Raw genomic sequence first — 7577 nt, forward strand, 5'->3', positions numbered from 1 at the left:
TAGGTCTATTCATATAGTCTCAAAATGCATGATCTCATCCTTGTTTATGGGTGAGAAATATTCTGGTGTGTGTGTGTGTGTGTGTGTGTGTGTGTGTGTGTGTGTGTACCATATTTTCCTTATCCATTCATCTATTGATAAACACTGAGGTTGCTTCCATGTCTTGAATTATTTCACTTAGCATAATACCCTCCAGTTAGATATGGTTCATATATACAATGGAATATTATTCATCCATCAGAAAACATTTGTGTTCAAATCATTTGGCAAAATAAATCAATTAAAGAACGACTGTCATATGGTTTCAATCATATGTGGAATATAAGAAACAGTGCAGAGGATTATAAGGGAAGGGGAGGGGTCAAGAAATCATCAGAGAGTCATCAGGGGACACAAAGTCATCAGAAAGACTCTTAACTACAGGAAACAAATGGGGTTTCTGGAGGGGTGGTGGGTGGGTGGATGGGATAATTGGGTGATGGGTATTATGAAGGGTATATGATGTGATAAGCACTGGGTGCCATATGCAGATGATGAATTATTGAACCCTACATCCAAAACTGATTATGTAGATTATATTGGTTAATGGAATTTAAATTTTTTTAAAGATTTTATTTATTTATTTGACAGAGAGAAATCACAAGTAGGCAGAGAGGCAGGCAGAGAGAGAGAGAGGAGGAAGCAGGCTCCCTGGCAAGCAGAGAGCCCGATGTGGGACTCGATCCCAGGATCCTGAGATCATGACCTGAGCCAAAGGCAGTGGCTTAACCCACTGAGCCACCCAGGCGCCCCAATGGAATTTAAATTAAAAAAATATTTGGAGTTGAGGGAAATTGGAAGGGGAGGTGAACCATGAGATACTATGGACTCTGAAAAACAATCTTGAGAGTTTTGAAGGGGTTGGGGGTGGGAGGTTGGGGGAACCAGATGGTGGGTATTAGAGAGAGCACAGACTGTATGGAGCACTGGGTGTGGTGCAAAAACAATGAATACTGTTAAGCTGAAAAGAAATAAAAAATTTAAAAATATATATATTTGGAAAAGTCTTTTATTGTTTCATCTTCAAAAATCCCCTTCTATTGTCATGCATTGTATATTTTCTGTTGTAAACTGCAGTTTATGCCCTTTGCACATTTTTCTTGAAGAGTATTCAGTTAGTAAAATGTCTTGATATCATAAAAATACTAGTCCATTCTTATTTGTTTCCTCCTTTGTTAATTATTCTGGGAATCAAGGGGATGTGAACTGGGGTTGGAAAGTTGCCAGAACCAGGGAAGCATTCTGCTCATCACAGTCTCTCAGGGACCCTGAGCTTATTTGATTTCTTTTTCCCCCTTGTGTCCATTTCTTTTCTGTCTCTATTTTTGAAACCTATTTTTTATGTTTATTTAAATAGAGGACACAAGTTCATCATATGAAAATGGAGCCCCATGTTTTCATGTCCGTGGGGGGCTTACTAACTAGAATTTAAGTACTATTTACATAGTCTTTGGGGTAAAGGAATCTGAGGTTGACAGCTTGCCTTGTATCATTTCCTTCAATTTATTGTAGCTGAAGGAAAGAAAAGGGTGATAGTAACACAGTGCCAGGAGGTCAGAGTGTACTTTGTGCATCTGTGTGTGAGTGTGTGTTGTCAGACATGAGCAGTCCTCAGGGCAATGGTACCAGAGTTCATGTAGTCCAGTATGTGACCCTTAAATGCAGAATGTTAACCAACAGATGAAAATAAGGAAGGTATTTATCTCTATTTACAGAATGCCTTGGAACACAATTAAGCATACAAAGAGCACCATGTGAAGAAAGGATCCCCTGTGTCTTGAAGTCTCATCAGTGGCAGGAAAGCTGCCTCAGTCCTCAACATTTTCTACCACCACCTCTCATAACTCTCCCTCTTTTTTATTAACATATACTGTATTATTTGTTCCAGGGGTACAGGTCCATGATTCATCAGTCTTATACAATTCAAAGCATTCCCCATAGCACATACCCTCCCCAAAATCCATCACCCAGCCACTTTATCCCTCCCACCCCTCTCCTCTCCAGCAACCCTCAGTTTGTTTCCTGAGATTAAGAGTCTCTTATGGTTTGTCTCTCCCTCTGGTTTTGTCTTGTTTCATTTTCCTCTCCCTTCCCCTATGATCATCTGTTCTTGTTTCTCAAATTCCTCCTATCAATTAGATAATATAATAGTTGTTTTTCTCTTATTTTGCTTAGCATAATGCCCTCTAGTTCCATCCACATCATTGCAAATGGCAAGATTTCTTTTTTTTTATGGTTGCATAGTATTTTATTGTTTGGCATTGTCATCACACTCCCTATTGCTCATTCCTTCATCATACTGACTTTATTTTGAGATCTGCATATCTGAAGTAAGTGTCTTCTGCAAGGCCCTTGCATTGTTTTCCCTGCTAGGCATACACCTCCCCCAGATATCCTACTGCCTCTTCTTTTATCTTTCTAGAAAGCCTCTGTCTAAAATGTCACCTTCTGGAGGAGGGGTAAGATGGTGGAGGAGGGGCCTCCATTTCAACCGGTTTCCTGAATTTAGCTGGCTATCTAACAAGCCAGTCTGAACACATATGAAATTAGCTTGAGATGTAAGACTCTATGTTTGGATCTCTATGGGTGCCGAGGATCTTCAGTAGAGAGGTACAAAGGATGAACTTGAGATTGTGGGGCCAATTACTGGAGGATAAACAGAAAGGGGAGGGGGCTACCAGAAGCTACTCACGGGAAAGTAAAATAACGTCCCAGTGCAAAAGTGTCCTGTACCTGGGACCAATGACAGCAGGGAGCCTGCTTCCTTCTCTCTCTCTCTCTCTCTCTCTGCCTGCCTCTCAGTGTACTTGTAATTTCTCTCTGTCAAATAAATAAATAAAATCTTTAAAAAAAAAAAAAAGAGCAGTGGTGGTGGGACAGGAAGAACCTGATAACAGCACTCTAACAGAATCAGGGAGCTTAAGGGACAAATGGTGGGACTGGGGTGGCCATTTGTGTGAACCTGTACCTGTGGACCTGGGAGACTAGCCTTTGCTGCAGCAGTCACAGCTGCTATCAATGGCACCACCCACACCCACACAGAGTGGGATCTTCCTGGTTTTTGAGGCACAGAGGGCAGAGACAAGTGGGGGCCTTGGTTGACCACTGAGAGGATTGCTAGGGCATGCACTGCCTATGGGAGTCTGTGGTTGTCAGCAGTGCTTGCAGAGGAGGAGACTCTGTGTTCTGGAGGGTTCAGAGAGGAACAGGCTGTCACTTCTCTCCTCTGTGTGTGGACATTTCCCTTTTCCCTGACCCTCCAAAAAGGCATGAAAAGCCACCAGACAACAAAACTGCGAGAGAACAAAAGCCCAAAAAAGGGGTTTTCATGGAGCCCAGCCCCTTCATAGGGAGCAGGGCAGCTCTGCCCAAGCAGGGTTGCCTGAAAAACAAAATCGCAGCCTCCACCCCCACCAGAAAAGCTGGAAGAACAAAAGGATGACAACCCAGGTGTCACCATAAAATTGCAAAACCCCAAAACCAGGGTAAAAGAGTATACTGAACTCTGGGTATTACCTCATGGCAAGTGCATCTCTTAGATGAAACTTTTTTATTCTTTCTCATGTTCTTTGTTTTTTTTTTTTTTTTCTACTCGAGGAACTACAGAACACTCATGTAAGAAGTCGAAGACACAATCCATGCTCATGGATTGGAAGAATAAACATTGTTAACATGTCTGTATTTTCCAAAGCAATCTACACTTTCAGTGCCATCCCAATCAAAATTCCACCGGTATTTTTCAAAGAGCTGGAGCAAATAATCCAAAAATTTGTATGGAATCAGAAGAGATCCCGAATTGCTAAGGAAATGTTGAACAGGAGAAATAAAACTGGGGGCATTACGTTGCCTGATTTCAGGGTTTTCTACAAAACTGTGATCAGCCAGGGAGCATAGTACTGGCATAAAAACAGACACACAGTACTGGCATAAAAACAGACACATAGACATTTCAATGACATTGAAAGGGTAGATTGGTCTAGGCAGTATAGACATTTTAACAATGTTTATTCTTCTGATCCATGAGCATGGAATGGTCTTCCAGCTTTAGGTCTCTTCTTTAATTTCATTCATGAGTGTTCTGTATTTCCTCGAGTACAGATCCTTTACCACTTTGGTTAGGTTTATTCCCAGGTATCTTATGGTTCTTGGTGCTACAGTAAATAGAATTGATTCTCTAATTTCCCTTTCTGTATTTTCCTTGTTAATGTATAAGAAAGCAACTGACATCTGTACATTTCTTTTGTATCCTGCCACATTACTGAATTGCTGTATGAGTTCTAGTAGTTTGAGGGTGGAGTCTTTTGGGTTTTCCATATAAAGTATCTTGTCATCTGTGAAGAGAAACAGTTTGACTTCTTCATTGCAAATTTGGTTAGCTTTTATTCTCTTTGTTGTCTGATTGCTGTTGCTAGGACTTCTAATACTATGTTGAACAAGAGAGGTGAGAGTGGGCATCCTTGCTGTGTTCCTGTTCTCAACTGGAAGGGTGTCTGCTTTTTCCCATTGAGGATGATATTTGCTGTGGGTCTTTCATAGATACTTGATGAGGTTCAGGAATTTTCCCGCTATCCCTATACTTTGAAGCGTTTTAATCAGGAATGGGTGCTGGATTTTGTCAAATGCTTTTTCTGCATCAATTGAGAGGACCATGTGGTTCTTCTCTCTTCTCATACTAATTTGTTGTATCACATTGATTGATTTGCGAATGTTGAACCATCATTGTAGCCCAGAGATGAATCCCACCTGAGCATGGTAGATAATCTTTTTAATCTGCTGTTGGATCCTGTTGGTTAGGATCTTGCTGAGAGTCTTAGCATCCATATTCATCAGTGATATTGGTCTGAAATTCTCCTTTTTGGTAGGGTCTTTGCCTGGTTTGGGTATCAGGGTAATGCTGGCTTCATAGAAAGAGTCTGGAAGTTTTCCTTCTGCTTCAATTTTTTGAAACAGCTTCAGGAGAAATGGTTTTATTTCTTCTTTGAAAGTTTGGTAGAATTCCCCAGGGAATATGTCAGGTCCTGGCCTCTTGGTTTTTGGGAGGTTTTTGATCACTGCTTCAATCTCATTATTAGATATCGTCTTTTCAGGTTGTCGATTTCTTCCTGGTTCAATTTTGGTAGTTTATAGTTTTCCAGGAATGCATCCATTTCATCTAGGTTGCTAAGCTTATTGGCATATAACTGTTGATAATAACTTCTGATGATTGTTTTTACTTCCTTGGTATTAGTTGTGATCTCTCCCTTTTCATTCATAATTTTTTGAATTTGAGCTTTCTCTCTTTTCTTTTGGATTAGTGTGGCCAATGGTTTATCGATCTTATTGATTGTTTCAAAAAACCAGCTTCTAGCCTCATTGATACGTTCTACTCTATCTCTGGTTTCTACCTCATTGATCTCAGCTCTAATCTTGAGGATTTCCCTTCTTATGTGTGGAGTTGGTTTGATTTGTTGTTGATTCTCCAGTTCTTTAAGGTGTAGAGACAGCTGGTGTATTCTGAATTTTTCAATTCTTTTGAGGGAGGCTTGGATGGCTATGTATTTCCCCCTTAGGACCGCCTTTGCTGTATCCCATAGGTTTTGGACAGAACTGTCTTCATTCTCATTGGTTTCCATGAATTGTTTTAGTTCTTCTTTCATCTCCTAGTTGATCCAAGCATTCGTAAGCAAGGTGGTCTTTACCTTCCAGGTGTTTGAGTTCCTTCTGAACGTTTCCTTGTGATTGAGCTCCAGTTTCAAAGCATTGAGATCTGAGAATATGCAGGGAATAATCTCTGTCTTTTGTTATTGGTTGAGTCCTGATTTGTGACCCAGTATGTGGTCTGTTCTGGAGAAGGTTCCGTGTGCACTTGAGAAGAATGAGTATTCTGTTTTTTTAGTGTGGAATGTTCTGTATATATGTATGAGGTCCATCTGGTCCAATGTCTCATTCAATGCTCTTGTTTCTTTTTTATTTTTTTTAATTTTTTATTTTTTATAAACATATATTTTTATCCCCAGGAGTACAGGACTTTGAATTGCCAGGTTTACACACTTCACAGCACTCACCAAAGCACATACCCTCCCCAATATCCATAACCCCACCACCTTCTCCCAACCCCCCTCCCCCCAGCAACCCTCAGTTTGTTTTGTGAGATTAAGAGTCACTTATGGTTTGTCTACCTCCCAATCCCATCTTGTTTCATTTATTCTTCTCCTACCCACTTAAGCCCCCATGTTGCATCACCACTTCCTCATATCAGGGAGATCATATGATAGTTGTCTTTCTCCACTTGACTTATTTCGCTAAGCATGATACGCTCTAGTTCCATCCATGTTGTCACAAATGGCAAGATTTCATTTCTTTTGATGGCTGCATAGTATTCCATTGTGTATATATACCACATCTTCTTGATCCATTCATCTGTTGATGGACATCTAGGTTCTTTCCATAGTTTGGCTATTGTGGACATTGCTGCTATAAACATTCGGGTGCACATGCCCCTTTGGATCACAACGTTTGTATCTTTAGGGTAAATACCCAGTAGTGCAATTGCTGGGTCATAGAGCAGTTCTACTTTCAACATTTTGAGGAACCTCCATGCTGTTTTCCAGAGTGGTTGCACCAGCTTGCATTCCCACCAACAGTGGAAGAGGGTTCCCCTTTCCCCGCATCCTCGCCAGCATCTGTCATTTCCTGACTTGTTCATTTTAGCCATTCTGACTGGTGTGAGGTGATATCTCATTGTGGTTTTGATTTGTATTTCCCTGATGCCAAGTGATATGGAGCACTTTTTCATGTGTCTGTTGGCCATCTGGATGTCTTCTTTGCAGAAATGTCTGTTCATGTCCTCTGCCCTTTTCTTGATTGGATTATTTGTTCTCTGGGTGTTGAGTTTGCTAAGTTGTTTATAGATTTTGTACAATAGCCCTTTATCTGATATGTCATTTGAAAATATCTTCTCCCATTCTGCCAGTTGTCTTTTGGTTTTGTTAACTGTTTCCTTTGCTGTGCAAAAGCTTTTGATCTTGATGAAGTACCAATAATTCATTTTTGCCCTTGCTTTCCTTGCCTTTGGCAATGTTCCTAGGAAGATGTTGCTGTGGCTGAGGTCGAAGAGGTTGCTGCCTGTGTTCTCCTCAAGGATTTTGATGGATTCCTTTCTCACATTGACCTCACATTGAGGTCCTTCATCCATTTTGAGTCTATTTTCGTGTGTCATGTAAGGAAATGGTCCAATTTCATTTTTCTGCATGTGGCTGTCCAATTTTGCCAACACCATTTATTGAAGAGACTCTCTTTTTTCCATTGGACATTCTTTCCTGCTTTGTCGAAGATTAGTTGACCACAGAGTTGAGGGTCTATTTCTGGGCTCTCTATTCTGTTCCATTGATCTATGTCTCTGTTTTTGTGCCAGTACCATGCTGTCTTGATGATGACAGCTTTGTAATAGAGCTTGAAGTCTGGAATTGTGATGACACCAACTTTGGCTTTCTCTTTCAATATCCTTTTGGCTATTCAAGGTCTTTTCTGGTTCTATATAAGTTTTAGAATTATTTGTT

This window comes from Mustela nigripes, chromosome 2 (genome assembly GCF_022355385.1).
Source record: "Mustela nigripes isolate SB6536 chromosome 2, MUSNIG.SB6536, whole genome shotgun sequence".
NCBI lineage: Eukaryota > Metazoa > Chordata > Mammalia > Carnivora > Mustelidae > Mustela > Mustela nigripes.